The sequence below is a fragment of the Piliocolobus tephrosceles genome, chromosome 15, assembly GCF_002776525.5.
Source record: "Piliocolobus tephrosceles isolate RC106 chromosome 15, ASM277652v3, whole genome shotgun sequence".
NCBI lineage: Eukaryota > Metazoa > Chordata > Mammalia > Primates > Cercopithecidae > Piliocolobus > Piliocolobus tephrosceles.
The window spans coordinates 49167810-49186482 of record NC_045448.1 but is presented as its reverse complement, the minus strand read 5'-3'; positions in this window follow the sequence as shown (position 1 = coordinate 49186482).

The following is an 18673-nucleotide window of genomic DNA, read 5'->3' as shown; positions in this document are numbered from 1 at the left end:
CGTTATTGTAAGCACAAAATTATGTAGCTCCTATAGAGACCATTTAGGCTGGTTCCTGATATACACTAAGCATCCACAGGTAAATAGCTATTGTTACTATCCCATTTAACCTTCACATCAGCCCTATGAGACACATAACATCAGCATTTTGGTAATGCATAAACTGAGGCTTTAAAATATAAAAGAAGTTATGTAAGGTTATACAAATGAGGACTGACAAGGCCAGATTCAAACCAAGCCTGTTCAATTCCAAAATCCATGCTCTTAACTGCTAAGACTTGTACAAAGACCAGCATTGCCACGGTAAGTATCATAAAGAGCCTACAGGGACTATGGGAAGAGCCTCCACCCAAAATATATCCCTATTAGCCAAGTGCAGTGTTTATTGGTCTTTCAAGGTAAAGCATATCACTCTAAGTTCCTTTTATAAAGTAAGAACCCCTCTGACCAATGCAGAGGGCCAGCTGCAAAAGGATCCCAAAAGAATGAAACTCTGAGGCTACTGACTTTATTCTAGGTTTTGTTTTATTTAGGGGGTTGGACTGGAGACCAACCTACCATCTGGGAAGATCAGGCTTGGGCAGAGCTACACTGAGCTGGTAATACAAGGGCTGCAAAGGACAAGTGGTTACAGAAGGGAAAATTACCATGAGGGTACAACAGGTTGTGGGACATCATATTTTTGTACAATCTGTAGCAGAAGAAAAAGCAGGTAGACACGGTGAGAAGGTGGTGCCACTGGGACACATATGTGGGCAGACTCAGTGCAAATGCAGCCCTTCAGAAATGCCCCTCATGGTTGGTTCCTTAAACTGACTTATAAGGAGGAAAAAGGTAAGTTTTCCATCCTGCTATAAGCACAGACCATTCTAATCTTCCTCGTCTGGTATCACAGGACAGGGACAAAGGACACAGGAGAGTTAGAGGCTGAGCTGGACCCACTCTCATCCCCACTGAAGAGGAAACATAGCCGACCCCAAACCTCTAAGAAGGCTGAACTAGAGTGCGTCAGTAATTTCACTCCAGCATAGACAGGTCAGAAGAGCCACAAAGGAGAAGAAAGAAAAAAAAGGAGATAGAGGACGAAGGCAAGAAGAAGGAAGAGATAGAGAGGGATCTCCCACCATCTCAGACCTAAGCAACAGACCAGGTAGAGTTTTCTTCTCCTGTTCCTTTGGATGCCCCCACCCCTACACATTTTTCATATTACCCTTTCCAGAATCTGGAATGAAAATTCCACCCACAAAACAGCTCATTTACCCACCTCTTCCCACCAACCACCACAATGGGACTCTCTCTGCTCATAGATCACCTGCCCATATTAACAAGTATCAATCACTATATTTTCCATAGACAGGGAAATAAGCAAGATCTAGATCATGGAGACAAAGAAAGAAGGATGGAATTGCTGAGAAAAAGAAGAGCAAAGTGACTATAGTTCACTTTTGAGGTTTATAAAACAATTTTAAGACTGACATCTGATATCTGACCTCTGAAGGCTCTGGAATCCCTTTTTCAGGTTTATTTCCCCACATGCTGAAGAAGAGGGAAAAAGTCCAAACATCAGTTTTAGGGTTTAGGTCTGTTTGACACTTTTGCTCCAAGGAAAATTTCACTTTAATATCAATTGAGTGCTAAGATTTATCAATAGTGCTAAAAAGTCCCTATTCCTTAGCTTATTCTAGAATAACTATAAATGTTGTAGAGTTTATGGATAGGTGAGTGGGTGGATGGATGAACTGGTGCATAGGTGGATAAGGGATGGATGGATGGATGAATCAATAGAAAGATGGATAGGTGGATGGAGAGATGAATAGGTAAATGGATAGGGATGAATAAATGGATGGATAGATGGGTGGATAAATGGGTAGATCTCTATATCACAAAGAAAAATGTATACTTTGCTTTCAGACAGTAGTATTTTTAAACAGTGGTCATTAGGAGTTGGCATATGGCATTGGAAATGGTACCATAACTAATTTAGCTTTCCACGTGACTGAAGTATATTTAGTCAAACCCACCAAACTCATACAAAGCCTGCTTTCTCATCAAGCGACATTTTTCAGCCATTCTCGGATTCTCTTTCCACTCCATCCCTCAGATATCTAATTTTCTCCTACAGCAAATATCACACCTACTAGAAGAGAATTCCAGCATCCCTACCACCAGCTCTGACCTCTGTCCTGACCTCCTATTCTGACCTCCTGTCTTCTCTCCTGCTGTCTCCTTTGTGTTCATCTGGATGCCCCAGTATCACTTCAATCCCAACATGCCTATACAAATGTTGACATCTCCCTTCCTCATGTCAATCCTGGTCCCTTATCTAACTCCTCTATTTCTAAAGACATAATATCTCCATTCTCCAAACTTTTAATAATAAACCTAAAATCAGTTTTTATTATTTTCTTCGCTCCATACATGATCAGTCATTATGTTATTTTATCTCACTGTTACAAAAACCTTTTGAAAATGCTCCAACCTCTGATTTTTCCTCTTCACAATCAGTGCTATGCACATACTTATTCATTCATTTATACATGAATGCTACTCAAAGTATTCATGCCTTATATGCTCGGTGCTGAGGGATTCAGCACCAAGCATATACACTAGGGATTCAGAGATGAATAAAACACTAGGGATTCAGAGATGAATAAAACACAATTGATGACCTGAAGTATCCAAAAATCTCAGTAAATACTTTACAAAATAATACAATGACTATGTCTGTATCCTTCTCAAAATTTTTGGCAGCTCCTTTATTGTCTGGGGTCTATAACCATTGCCAAAAACCGGTTGTATTCTTGGTCTTGGAGGCTGGTTTTTGGTGCAAACTGAATTTAGTGCTTATAGAATAACTACTTTGAGTTGCAACCAGCTATATCAGAACGTGTGCCCATACCCTATATATTCTCTTCTCAGAGTTATGATGCTGAGACTTGGGATGCTAACTTGGGGCTCAAAGAAATAGCAGAATTGGCTAAAATTAAAATATTGGTGATAAATCAGGTAGTCATCTGGAGCTAGGGATGCTGATGCTGAAAGAGCATAAAAAAGAATACTAATAAAAATAGTAAAAACACTCTCTTAGAATGTAAGAAATCAAGAAGCATAACCCCAAGTTAGCAGCGCTGGCACTTCTAAACCACACTGGGAACAGACCCTAAAAATATCAGAATGGCTGGCCGGGCGCGGTGGCTCAAGCCTGTAATCCCAGCACTTTGGGAGGCCGAGACGGGCGGATCACGAGGTCAGGAGATCGAGACCATCCTGGCTAACACGGTGAAACCCTGTCTCTACTAAAAAATACAAAAAACTAGCCGGGTGAGGTGGCGGGCGCCTATAGTCCCAGCTACTCGGGAGGCTGATGCGGGAGAATGGCGTGAACTCGGGAGGCGGAGCTTGCAGTGAGCTGAGATCCGGCCACTGCACTCCAGCCTGGGCGACAGAGCGAGACTCCGTCTCAAAAAAAAAAAAAAAAAAAATCAGAATGGCTCCTGGGAGGACCTCCATGATCTATCCTGCTTAGCATTCCCTCTGATGGCGGTCCCAAAGGAAAAGTCGCAATAAAAACAATACTAATGAATTTTAAAAAGAAGGAAAAGAAAAGAAAGAAGTTGAGGGAAAAGTTGACATTATAAGAAGACTCAATCAACTACAGAGGTAAATTGGGTCTTTTCGGATTAAGAAGAATTTCTGTCTCTAAAAAAAGCACACTCTCCCTGTCATTCTGATGCTCAAATCCCAGAAATCTTCACTCTGAGGGCTGTAGGGGGAAGGGAAAACAAAAGGAGACATAAAAGAAATGTGAACCTGATAGGCTAAAGCTCCCTTCCCCCTACACTTTGGATTTTCAGCTGGGTTAGGGACTTTGGGGCGGGAGATTCTCTGAAGGCTGTGATTTACCCACAGAAAGAAGAAAGTGAGCTGGATAGAAACCAGCTCCAACACATAGAAAATCTACAGATAGGCAGCACACACTGAGTGCATGCCCTTCCTGAACGGAGCACAGAGGCCAGGCCCAGATAGGAATCAATGTAGACGATTTCAGTCATGAAAACCTAGAATGTCAAAACCAGAAAAAAATCTTTACACTGTATCTCAGGAACCAGAAGCTGATAGATGCAGATGAACAAGGACTGGAACCTGATGGATTGCCTGAAGCTCCAGGAACAGTCATTTCACTTTTTCTCACCACTTATTGTCTTCTCAAAAGAGATTAACAGATTAATTTACTTCACTGGCTTTAATATTCAAACATAGCCAAAAGGGTTGGGTTTGCTGGCCCTGTATCTCTTTCAGAGACAATCAGATGCTGCTAAACTTTTAACCCCAGTCTTGGGAGAGAATGAAGACTCTCACTAAGGGTATGGCTTCTGAGTATCTCAGGAGGAGAAAGGGCAGCAATAGAAGTGAATAGGCGCCCAAGGCTATTGGCTTTAGAGGAAGATTTGAATCTCAACTGTGCCACCTGCTTAGCTGCTTGATCCCAAAAATCTCTCTAACTCTCTCTGAACCCCAGGTTTCTCTTTTGTAAGCTGGGACTCACCTACCTTGCAGAACTTGAAAAGAATCAACTAAGACAGTGTACCTGGGACAAGTATTGCCTCTCTTTCCATTTCCTTCCCTACTAGATTTGATATTTTTCCTTAAGCCAGTTCTAGGTCAACATTCTAACTCCCCTACTCTACTTAATTGTGGCCACCTTTTTGCCTGTCAGTGTTGACCGGCTCTGCCCAATGACAGTGAAGGAGACAGATTGGGATTTACTTTTCCTTCCCAGCTACAATTCTTGGGGAATTTTAAGCGGAGTGGGGAATGCTCTGTATCATCTGAGTTAATAATGGAACTAGTGATAAAGGATTCTGCAGCCAACAGACCACCACTTTGGTTATCAGTCCTCACTGCTGGAAGGTCCTTCTTCCCTCAACCTGACACTCTATTCTTGGACATACCTCAACCATTGGCCAGGAAACCTGAGTTCTGTCTATGCTTTGCCATTGACTTGCTAGATTATCTTGTGCAACTAATTTATCCTTTTAGAGCTTCATTTTCCAATGCATAGATATGCTTTGGATAATAAACATGCTTGACCCACCACAGAAAGTAGTCATAATGATCACAACAGATTTAAAAGATAAAAATGCTTTACAAGTGTAAGACTTTATTAATGTTATTTGTATCTGGGTAGCTTCAAGGAAGAAATGGAAACTATTTGAGAGGAGGGCGCCAACTTCAAGAAGAGCCTGCCCTTGTAAACTGAAAGAATGGAATGAAAGGAGGGAAGGAAGAAGGAAGAAAAGAAGGAAGGGAGGAAGGGAGGGAGGAAGGGAGAGAGGGAGAGAGGAAGGAAGGAAGGAAGGAAGGAAGGAAGGAAGGAAGGAAGGAAGGAAGGAAGGGAGGGAAGAAGGAAGGAAGGAAGGAAGGAAGGAAGGAAGGAAGGAAGGAAGGAAGGAAGGAAGGAGGGAAAGAAGGAAGGAAGGAAGGAAAGAAGGAAGGAAGGAAGGAAGGAAGGAAGGAAGGAAGGAAGGAAAGAAGGAAGGAAGGAAGGAAAGAAGGATGGACTAGGCAAATTCTACCTCATGTCTGACAAGCTGCTCTGTTTCTATATGTGCTTGGAAGAGTTGAGAGGATCAGAGAAAATTTGTGTATTTACAAGCTAAGCAAAGAGAAAAATGCCACCATAAAGACTGAGGGGGAGGGAGGGATAATATAATAAAGCAATACAGAATGTCCTATAACCACAGAAACAATAACAACGCTAAAACAGAAATAGCTTATTAAGTTAAAACAAGAGTAAATCTGTCAGAACAGCCCATAGAAACTCTCATCTTATGATAGTAAAAAGCCTCTACCAGGCCTATTGTCTTATACTTTCATTAAACTACAGTTTTATAAGCTAAATTATTGCCAGTTCTTGTACAATTCCCAGAATGAAATCTAGTTAAACTCTTAATTTGGGAGATATATCATTTGCAATTGACAAGGACTTAATAGACAGTTCCCAAAGCCTGACTTGACTTAGGAAAACAGGGAACCGAGGCATAGAAGTGCTAAGCCCAACATTTTGGGTTTGGGATGTTATCTAGATGTGACTGATTGTGACTGCATGGAGGGGACTGTCCAGGTCACTCTCTTAGACTCCCCAGGCACTTTCTGACAAAGGCAGAGTGGAACAAGGAAGCTGATGTTTCTCTCCTTCAGCTAAGAGGGAGTTCACATCTCAGGGGAAGGTAAAGTTCAAACCAGACAGCTCTACTCCCTCGTTAGCAAACTAGTTCTTGCAAGTCTCCACACCCACCCAGCACTATATGTACCAAGCAGCTTGTAGCTGAGGAATGCGAGCATGCCCTTGCAGGTTCAGCACTGGTTCTGAACCACTTACCTTACCCAATCCCAGGATTGATTTGCCCTCAATTATCTTTGCTTCGAAAGGGATTGATTGCCTGCTTTGTCTGTTTCCAACTTCTGCTAACTACGTCATGGTTCTCCACTACCATATCCTGAGGTTGTTCTTCCAGCAAGGGTGCCTACAGCTGCCAGCCTCCCAAGCCAATGCAACCCCACGGGCCTCCGTTGGGCTCTGTTTTTTGAAAGACAAGTGTTCCCCCTCCTAGGATCGCCCAGACAAATAAGCAGAGACTAGACATTAACTGTTGTACACAGAACTATTAATGGACAGGGATCCGAGCATTGGAAGGTACACATGCTGCCCTAGGCTCTTAGTGCAATGGAGAATTAGGTATTGGGTAAGTTAACGTAAAGGAGTGCACTTTGGATAAAGTTATCTAAGTACCCGTTTGGCTATGACTGCCTGGATTTTCTCTGGTATCTGGTGGACAAGCATTTTTGTGGCAGTGCCTCAGAAAAGCATTCTTGTTTTCAGTGCCACCTACATATCCAGTTTTATAAGTGAAATTATTTCTACTAGTTGAAAACTGCCAAACATTACCTAAGGACTTGATAGATCCGTGTTATTTTTTTATACTGCTTAGCACCCCCACACAATAGCCACCAACCTACCTTCTACTTATTCAAACCCCAGCCCCACTCCCACATCCCCTAGCCCCATACCTCACCCACATACACAAACCAAATAAGTATTCTTCCCAGGCTCCATCTCCCTGACTGCAGGCCTGATTCAAGCTTTTCTCTCTACGTGAAATGATCTCTTGCACAAAGCAAACTTCTCCCAGCCTTCACCACCTTGATCAAATCTCACCCCTTCCATGCAGCCTTCCTTGGTTCCACCATGTTTGAAGTAATCTCTCATCCCTAGGATGCCAAGGCACCATGCTTCTATTCCCATTAAAGCATTTACCCTTGTCCACCTAGTATAAATGGGAGAATTACTGAGAAAGAAACTGGTATGAACACTGTTTTCCCTATATCCATCTATATTCATTGTTGGAATAAGGGAGCCAACAATGTTTTCTTTCCAAGATCCAAGTTGATTTTTACAAACACATACGTGTGCGCGCGCACACACACACAGCGAGATTCAGAAAGGAAGGGATTTATGTTTAAGGCTCATTAAAAAAGACTGAGGTCAGGTGGTTGCAGGAGAAGCATGGACATGAGTGCTGTAAGGAGAAAGGGAGAAACCAACAGAGGTGAGGAGAGTTGAAATTTCTTTTGAGACAGAGGTTAAGGCAAGATGCTAGTGCCCTCACTCAGAGGCAATGCCCTGGATGGGTGGGGATAGGAGACTGGGGGGGCTGTTGGATGGCAGTCCGCAGTCACTGGGAGAGACATAAGAGGGGCATCTCTGTGACTTCCCACAGAGCATCAGGACTGGGAGACAGAGGAACAGGATCACTCTCTACATGGCCACTGTCTAGACAAAAGGGCAAATGTGAAAATGAAAATGAAAATACCATGGACCAAGGACCTGGTTCCTCCCCAGTTTGGGGAACCAGGTAAGCCCTGGACTCTTCTATGATCTCATAGAGTCAGGAAGGAAACCCCAATAATGACTAAGATTTAATTTCTCATCAAACAAGTAGATGGAGACTCATAACAGATACACTTTGATCTATTAAAGTAAAGAATGATGGCATGGATTGTATTAAAAATTCAACCCTGCTACACTGGTGTTCAATCCCTCATGGGTGTGCCTTCCCCACCGGATTGGAAACCCTTGGAATCAATATTCTTCTCCTCCTTCTTCTCATGCTTCCCTATCCCACCTCAAGTTTCCTAGTCTACATTATCGAAAACAGTCCCCCTCACCCCAGGTCACAAAACAAAAACTAAAGGAAATGGTGCCATTTCACCGGTTGCAAGCCACAACCACAAAAGGCAAGTGGGGAAGTCATCTTTCCGTAAATTCCCAATTCTGCTGGAAAAGCAGACAAAGGCAGCTGGGGAGCTAGGCTGCTGCTTTGTTTTTGCAACTCTTTCCATTGCAGTGCCCTTTATATATGCAACCCGGGTGAAATGCATCATAAAAGGTGACATTTTATCACAGCAGTTTGTAAATTTTACAGAAGCAGGCGCCCTGTAAATCACCCAGCTTATTCCCTCGCTGACTTTATTACAGCAAATCCAGTCATGGATAAACTGTATGCCAGTTTACTTGAAATTTATCTTTTTTATTCAAGCTGAACTGAGTCCTTTTAATATTCTTCTCTCTTCTAATGATAAGGCATAATGATAACCTTATTTTCTATTCAGACAGCTTTAAGGACTCTCATTTCTCCAGAAATGCAGTTCCTATTTGGGCCCTCTTTTCTCCCAGAGCCATTTAGAATTTGTTTGTTGTGGCAGAAAATGTGTGTACCTCCCTGCACCAAGTCTTTTTTACTCCCTAGAACTTACAGTTATTTTTATTTCTCATTTTCCTAAAGCCTTCTGCTTTCTTGGTCCAAGCCTTTTCTCTCCTACAACAGCTGTGCCCACCCAGCCCATCCCCAGAGTCCCCTCCTCCAGATCAGACATTTAGGGATCAACAGCTACATGGAATTGCTCATCCACCCACCCCCTTGAGCAGCCCAACACATGTGGCTATTGAGCACTCAAAATGCGACTAGTTCAAATTGAGGTGTACCATATGTGCAAAATATGCCCTGGCTCATGAAGATTTTTATGTCAATTACATGTCAACGTAATAATTTAGATTAAAAAATAATTTGGTTAAAAAACATGCTAAAATTAATTGCACCTGTTTCTTTTTACTTTTTAACGTGGCTACTAGAAAACTTAAAATGATATTTGTGACTATTGAACTGTGCTGCTCTGGGCACATCCTAGCGCCTTGCTACATGAAGACCCACTTTCTCCAAGAAGGTTTCTCTGACCTCTCTCATCACAATGTTCTCTTCCTCCTTTGGCTTCCATTTCGCTTACAGTGAAATCTCACAGTTTAGAAGGTGATGGTTACTTTTGACATCCCAAGCCCACAAGTTTCTCTGTATAGACCCATGAGAGCAGGGAGAGTATTTTATAGTGACTTGAACTCCCCTTAGCACTTTTGATAGTTATTGGTGCACAGTGAGGTGCTCAGAACAAGGGTGGATAAATGGATGTGAAAGAAATAAACAATTCTTGAACCTCACTAGCACAGTGCCAGGACCTACTGATCAGGATCACAGCTCTCTACTAGATTACAATCTTCTTGAAATGAGGACCCCTCTTCTGATGTCTTCATATCCCTATGGGGCCTGAGTGCTGCAAACAAAGATGTGTTTGAGTGTGTACTAAATTGACTGAGGTCCTATTGCACCAGGGGACAAGACAAGGGGTTTTCATCAGGCCAAAGAAGCAAGAGCAGACTCAGAAATGGGCTCCCTGCTGGGTGGCATCCACAGCCACAGATTAGCTCCTTGACTAATATTACAATTGCTATCTCCTTTCTCTAGACTATTGTATAGGCCTCCACCTGAAACTATATTCCTAGATTATCACATCCTTGCCTCATGCAAGAATCTACCACGGATCTTTTTTTGCCATGGGACAGTGTCTGAGTCCTTTATTTTTTAACTTTTATTTTTTTTTTAACTTTTATTTTAACTCCTATTTTATGAAGGTTTGCTACATAGGTAGACACATGTCAGGGTGGGGGTTGTTGTACATATTATTTCATCACTTAGTACCCAATAGATATCTTCTCTGCTCCTCTCCCTTCTCCCACCCTCCCCACTCAAGTAGATGCCAGCATCTGTTGTTTCCTTCTTTAATATTGCACCAGGAGACTTGTGGCTAAGGATAATAGCCTCCAGCTTTATCCCTGTTCTTACAAAAGATATGATCTCATTCTTTTTTATGGCTGCATAGTATTCCATGGTATATATGTACCATATTTTCTTTATGCAAACTGTCCTTGATGGGCATTTAGATTGATTCCATGTCTTTCCTATTGTGAACAGTGCTGCAGTGAACATTCACAGGCATGTGTCTTTATGGTAGAATGCTTTATATTCTTCTGGGTATATACCAGTAATGGGTTGCTGGGTCGAATGGCAGTTCTGCTTTTAGCTCTTTGAGGAATAGCCATACTGCTTTCCATAATGTTTAAACTAATTTATACTCCCACCAATAGTGTATAAGTGTTCCCTTTTTCTCCACAAACTTGCCAGCATCTGTCTTTTTTTGACTTTTTCATATAGCCATTCTAACTGCTGTGAAATGGTATCTCATTGTGGTTTTGATTTGCATTCCTCTGAGGATCAGTGATATGGAGAGCTTTTTTTCATATGATTGTTGGCCACACATACATCTTCTTTTGAGAAGTGTCTGTTCCTGTCCTTTGCCCACTTTTTAATGGGGTTTTTTTCTCTTGTAAATTTATTTAAGTTCCTTATAGACGCTGGATATTAGACTTTTGTCAGATACATAGTTTGCAAATATTTTCTCCCATTCTGTAGGTTGTCTGTTTACTCTTTTGATAGTTTCTTTTCTGAGTCCTTTAATATGCCAATCTGCCTCTCCACCCTCATCTCATACTCCCTAGGACATTCCTTCCAATTAGTCTCCCATCTGTTCTACAAATAGTCCCGGATGTGTGTCCAGGATGATCCTCCTTCCTGTATCAGCCTCTCCTGTCTTCTATGCCCACCTGACCTCTACCTGTGCTAAAGACTTGGTTGAAACCAAGCTGGTGGGCTTCTCCGTGAAGACTCCCAACTCCTCCAGCCCACTCCAATCTTCCCATCCCTGAGCACCTAAAACCCTATTTGTAGTCACTGCCAAGTTCAATGTACTGACATCGTCTTTCTCCAGCCAGATGACAAGCCACTCATCTGCAGGAACCATAGCTCATAAACTCTGGCAGAGTGCTAGACATGTTGTAATGCTGAGTGAATTTAGGCCAAATTGAATTAAGCCAGTTGAAACACTACTACTCTGAAAATGGTAATTTCTAGTGTCTCCACATGGTTGGTAAGGAAGAAGGTAAGTCCTAAAAGTGGGCACAAACAACTGCAGCACCCTTGAAAGGAAGACCTCTGTCTTACACCCGAGGATGAAATAAGCAAGGGCTAAACGAGGAGCCACACCTCACAGGATCTTCACTGGAGGTGATTCTGAGGTCAGGATGAGCTTTTTCTAGGGCCAAGCAAACCCAACTGAGTCTTAGGAAATTAAAACCATGAGGAGCCAAAAAGATTACTTTACTTAACTCCTTGTGTTATAGGTGTGAGAACAGTGGCCTAAGATAGGGGAAATGATCTGCCCAGGGCCCTGGGAATAAGTGGTGACCAGGATCAGCTTTGATTGCCAGCCTGGTATGAGAGTGTTTTGCCTTCTATACACAAGGTTCCCAAACCTTGTTCAAAGAACAAGCTATATCAATACCACCTAGAAAGCTTTTCTAAAAATAAACACTGTAGGTCCCCATTTGCAGAAATTTTGAATCACTAGATCTGGGTGATGCAGGGAATCTGCATTTGTAGAAAGCTTCCTAAGTGGCTCTGATACATTGCTAGGTAGAGGCAGTGGCTCCCACACTGTTCCTGGTGGGGCCTCCATGGAGTTGATGCCCTTTTAGGGATCCCCTGGTGAGTGAAAGAGAGTATCAAAAGATGAGCACATGAAATAACTTCCTCCTCATGGCTTACTAGCCAGACTCTATCCCGCTGAGATCACACAGAGACTGCAGGGGTGGTCAGGGGAAGGTAGGACTGGGAGAAGGAGTAGAGGTTGGGGGAGGCCAAGGGAGAGCAGTGGCACCTCTGTCCAACCCCAAGAGGCTTCTATTTCCTGAAATTCACTGTCCACCTTTATATGCCATTTGGTTAAAAGCTAAACAACCCAGCCAGGCATAGTGGCTCACGTCTGTAAACCCTGCACTTAGGGAAGCTGAGGCAGGCAGATCACTTGAGGTCAGGAGTTCAAGACCAGCCTGGCCAACATGGTGAAACCCTGTCTCTACTAAAAATACAAAAATTAGCTGGGCGTGGTGGCAGGCACCTGTAATCCCAGCTCCTGGGGAGGCTGAGGCAGGAGAATCGCTTGAACCCAGGAGGCAGAGGTTGCAGTGAGCTGAGATCAGGCCACTGCACTCCAGCCTGGGTAACAGAGCGAGACTCCATCTCAAAACAAAAAAGCTAAACAACCCAATCAAGAGAGTAATGAATAAAATATTGAAAAGAGACTTTAAAAGGTATTAGGATTAAGTTGTCTGGTTAATTCAGAGGAAATTACAAAGTAGGTGAAAAGATCTGTGAACTTTCAAGCACGCTTCCATGTATGAGAGGTCTTGCCTTCCAAGGGCTCTCAGCAACTAGAGGCAAACTGACAACATACATACCCCCAACTGCCTGCTCCACAGTGTACCTCTGCTGAAAGCACTGCCTGGTTAGTTAGAGTGTGTGGTCTGCTAGGGCATTAGTTCTAGTTCTTAGTCATAGACCTGAAATATCAGGCTTGACTTTAGTGTGATGGGCAGACTTGGGATTTTGGAATGAAGGGAAATGAATGCGAATTCCAGCTCTCTGCTTGTTTGACAAAGTCATTTATCCTATCTAAAATCAGTTTTTACAGCCACAAAACCGAAAAAGAAAAAAATCCTACCCCTCATGTGAAGATTAAGTAAGGTAAAATGCTTAGAAAACATCCGTTCCTTTTCTGGATTCTAATTCTAGGGAAATATTTACAGAGGTTCACATGCATGCACACATATTCATGCACATCTTGATCATGAAAAGTCATCTAGACCCCTGCTTCTTAAAGAGTAATCTGTGGGCCAGCAGCATAAGCATTACTTGAGAGCTTGTTAGTAATACAAATTCTCAGGTCTCCTTCTCAGACCTACTGAATCAGGGTCCCAGAGAAGCCTTTCTCTAGAAGTCTGATTAAAGCTGGAGGTGTGACATAAGTAAAGACTCTGGGGGAATGTTTTAATCCTGGACTTAGAGAACCAGAATAGTATCCACAGCCCTGGCCTTCTTAGAATCCTGTTTTAATCTAAGGAAACTTTGAGGAGTTGAGTCACTAGGCTAACCAGGTCCCAGACCACTGTGATCCACTCTATTCTCAATTGTAATCTGACCTTAAAATAGGTGAGTTCTGGGCCTCAGGGATGCTAGTCTCTTTGCACATAAATCAGGTCACATTCTCTTATTGGCATAGGATGGATTTCAAATTTTAACATGAGCTCAAATAGGAAGATGTACTTAGCCTACACCTGGAAAGAATGGATGTCTGATTGATGATGAACCACAGTTCTTGAAATATGGGGAAGATTCAGAAAGGCAGAGAGGAGGTGAGGGAGGACACTCCAAGAGCAGCAGAGGCCATGAAGGGAAACTATGTAAAAAGAAAAAGCCAGCAACAAGAAGACCAGTTACGTCCAAGTGGAGGATTAGAGATGGAGAATTGTAGAAAGAAACAAGTAGTGAAGGGCCTTGAATGCCAAGCTCAGGAGTTTAGAGTTTATCCTGTAAGTCATGAGGGGCCTCAAATGTTTACATGCTTTTGGTTTTCTATTATTTATTTATGGGAAAGATGTTGCCTACATGTATGTTGGAAGACAATCCTCCAGGAGTCTGGCATGTCTGCACATCTCAAACTATCTCTTCGAAGAATAGCAAACAACCTTGGAAACTAGAGATGGTATATTCCTCCAGGTCAGAGAAAGGATTTGTCTCCTGACCAATGTAGTAAAGCTTAAAGACCCTTCCCCAGAGCTATTCCATAGTAGTAAAGATAAAGACTTCTCCTACCACAGCCTGGAGAAGACTGGCATACTTCTTAGAGTAAAGATAATGTCTTTACTAAGATACGAATGATGGGCAGGTTGCCAACTCAGAAGTGAAGAAGGGGCAGGTTGCCAACACCCATATATAGGATCAGAACTTCCTAATTTGAGGGTTCCTCTCCTGTAATGCACCCCACTGCATATAAGGTACAACCTGGTCTTTATCATGTCACCTGTGGATATGGGGCTTGGAGAACTGGTGCTAAGAAATTACCTTGGTCACAGCTTTTGCTGTACATATGACTCTTTCTCTCTAACTCAGAGATCTTCTGCAGTGTGTGTGTGTGTGTGTGTGTGTGTGTGTGTGTGTGTTTGTGTGCGCGCACACACAACACACTGTGGCTGGCTAACTTGTTAGTTTGCATGGAGAGTAAAATCCCATACCCTTCACAGTTTCTGATTTAACGATACAGTGGGCTTAAAATAATTAAACAAAAAACACAATGCTGTTGACCCAGAGTAGAAAAAACATATGATGCCACTGTTCAGCAAAACCAAATAAGAAAAGATTTAACACTCTTTTATAGGCAGTGACTAAACTCTCTGGCCTTTGTTCTCATCTGGCAAAAAAAAAAAAAAAAAAAAAAAACGGGCTGAAAAACTTCTTATTACTATAGCACAAGTCTAAGCAGTCCAGCTCTGTGAAGAGATATAAGCCCAACAGACTTTGTCAGCATGAGAAAAGTGGCAAGATTTTTTTTTAAGTATGAATTAGAAGATTTAGTATGACATGGAACAGTGGGAATAGGCATTAAGATAACTAGAGCTTCAGAGATGCAGTCCATTTAGAAATGCAGTCTTAACTTAAAGAATTCTATGAGAAGATGCTGACAAGTCTCCTTAATTGATATTAAAGTTCATCATTCAATAAAAAAAAACCATTCTAAGGCAATTCAGTGTGGAATGTGAACTGCAGTGAATACAGACAAGAAATTAAAAAGCAAAGTGTTGAAAGAAGAGAAGCTGAATAGAAACCAGGAATGGCTAACATTTTTTCCAATTCTTATTAAGGAGAGATGAGGTAATAAAAAATCGTACTATATAATAATTGCAGTTCTGCCTATAAGTTATATTTAAGTTAACTCCTCTGTAAGTTATATATCCACTCCATAGTGTGAGCTTAGTCATCCAAAATGAATCTTTTTATTATCTTTTTCAAATTCTGAGGGAAAAGCACTCTCTACCTAGTGTAAGAAAAAGTTCCTGAGGCACACTGGCAGCCCCAGCCATCTCAGGAGTTAGCACTGAACTAACCACATGAAACTATAGTGTTACAAGAACATGATACTACACTTATTGGCCATCATTCTGGATCTGCCACTTAGCCTGCTCTATCCAAAGCCACAAAGTCACCTCCCTTCTTAGGATAAAAACTACCTGACACATAGTCGTCTCCACAACCCTAACAACCTCTCCCCCTCCATTCTCATCTCAAATAGTCAGAGTACCACCCACTGCATAAGCCTACACATACTGCAGAAAGCAGAGCCAATTCACCATATGCTTTTCGTCTTCATCCCAAGTTTTCATAATTTCCCCAGGAAAGCTTTGTATTAGCTCACCAAATGCAATGCCTGCCTCCTCCCACCTTTTATGAAAGGGAGCTATTGAAAAGCATCCATATTCGAATCTTCTCTAGGGAAAATGTCAACATGAGAAAAAGTCTGCTATCCTCCTAGAGATATTCCAATGAGGGCAGATGGTGTCCCCAACTTCACTCAGTTCCCAAGAACAGCACCAGTCATGTGTAATAAGGGTGATTGGAAAGGGACTTCATTGGGATTCAAAAGAATTGCATTCTAAAATGGCTCTATTGCAAACTAACTTTCAACCTTTGGCAAGCCATTTGACCTCTCTGGGCCTGAGTTCCATCTGCACAATAAGGATATTTTGTCAAGACCCCTGCCAGCTTTAAAAAGCTATGCTTGCATGACTAAGAGGAGTAAGTAATGATTTACATAAAGAAAATGGAAAGGCATCAAAAAGATACCCACTGTCCCCAAATAATAATAGGATTTTAAACTTAACACAAATACAGTTCTGTATAATTTTCTTTTCGCTTTTTCATACTCTTTGTCCATTTGATACTCACAACTAAACAAACTAAGGGAACCACCTTTTAGGTGCACTTATTCCAAGTGAAAAGAAAAAAAAAAGAAAAATCACAATGCTTGTCAATGGCAGAACTGGCACCAAAATTAAGCATGCAAACTCCCAGCTGAGGACATGTCCTCTGCCTCATAGGGGCTGCTCTCAAGTTCCAAGGAAGGGGAACAGTAGAGGCCACATCATTTTGACACAATGTGTCTCAAATATGAGCCTGTCTTTATGGTTTTCCTTTCTTTCTTTCTTTCTTTTTTTTTTTTTTTTTTTTTTTTTTTTTGAGATGGAGTCTCACTCTGTCACCCAGGCTGGAGTTCAATAGCATGATCTCGGCTCACTGCAAGCTCCACCTCCCAGGTTCACGCCATTCTCCTGCCTCAGCCTCCTGAGTAGCTGGGACTACAGGCACCTGCCACCACACCCAGCTAATTTTTTGTATTTTAAGTAAAGATACAGTTTCACCATGTTAGCCAGGATGGTCTCGATCTCCTGACCTCATGATCTACCCGCCTCGGCCTCCCAAAGTGCTGGGATTACAGGCATGAGCCACCGTGCCTGGCCTCTTTATGGTTTTCTCCTCCACCAATATGGCAGCTGCTCACAACTCTTAGTCTATTCACAGAACAGTAAGACATCCTATATTTTCTAATGAAAAGGAAGCAATTGACTTGGAAGTTTTCTGGATGCTATCTTAAGGACCATGCTTGCAAATCCATTTGTATAACTGGGGGCCTCACAAATATGAAGCATTTCTATCATCTTGAAACCCCTACAATGAATTTTTCAAAAAAGAAAAATTGCTTACATCTAAAGTACATAAAAATTAGTCAATATAATTCCAAAGACTGATTATATGACTTCAGTTCTACTCATGAAATGCTACACCTGGATTTCCTTTTTCAGAATTCAAATCAGTTTCTAAGCCCCCGACATTCTATTTTACATGCTCGGAAATGAAACCAGGATTTCTCTCACGTTTCAGACTCCCTAATTGATTCTTTTAGTCATATGCTACTTTTTTAAAAAAGTATAAAAGAAGTTTATTTTAACTCTGTGACCAAAAAAAAAGTTTGATTTCAACAATACAAAGCTATTTGTACCTAATGTCGGCAGTGGTGGGGGTGGGGGGGTGGGGCAGGAAAGTGCTTTTAGTAATTTACAGGAATAAAACCCATTCAACTGTAAGGTAAAGTGAACTTCTTAAACGATCTGTATGCATATTTGGTACAATTTTTGACAAAGTAGAATAAGAACTCTAAAATGGTACTACATTTTCAAGTCTCTAATTACAAGACGTAGTTACCTAATTACACATTGTTAGTATCCAATTATATAGATCTACACTAATTTTGTAATTGTGCTTAATTACACTAATTAAGTCAGTAACCCACAAAAAATACAAAGAATTCTTATGAAGAAAATCCTTAGTAAACTGGATTATATTCAATACTTAGCAAGAAATAACATTTAAAAGCAAAGCTATTTCTCACATTTTGTCACATTAACAACTTCTTAACCTGAAACTACTGCCTAAGTATGACTCTACGTGATCGATTCCCAGTGTAGACTGAGTCATAGGATGAGAGAAACAGTGACTTAGAGCAATAAAAACAAACTTTGAGATCTACTCTAACTCTCTCTTTATAATAAGTGAAACTGAGCCCCCAAAGGCTATCTGACTTGTCCAAATTTGCACAATTAGTGAATGGTAGAACTGGAGTAGGAGCTCCATTTTCTAAATTCCCAATCCATTATCCTTTACCTACATCAAGTCTTCATGCAGAAAGCCAAGGATGCCTCAGAGACCAGGGCCATTAAAGATATTAATCTGAATGTATCAGCTCCAAGATCCTGGTTTCTCTGTATAACTTGGTGTTATCTATCTGGAACCGCATTTAACAGTCCAAATTCCAAACAGTAGTGCCTTAACTAGACAGGGATTTTTATTTTCTTCATGTAACACAATGGCAGAGGAGACAGATGAGAGCTCCACAAAGGTTATCTAGGACCTGGGCACTTCCAGCTTTCTGCCCTGCCATTCTTAGGATACAAATCTTGTCCTCATTCTTAGAATAGCTGCAAGATCTCCATCCATGATGTCTGCATTCCAGGTGGGAGGAGGAAGTAAAGGCGATGGATGGGATGGTGCTTAATTTAAGAAAGCAGAGTTTTCCTAGAAACTCTCAGTATATTTCCCATGAGCCAAAACTTTGTTACAGGATACTACTAGCTGCAAGCTAGGCTGGGAAATCAGGTTCTTTAGCTAGACATGTGCCACTGAGCACAAACGGAAGTTCTGAAGAAAGAAAGAAAGAAAGAAAGGAAGGAAGGAAGGAAGGAAGGAAGGAAGGAAGGAAGGAAGGAAGGAAAGAAGGA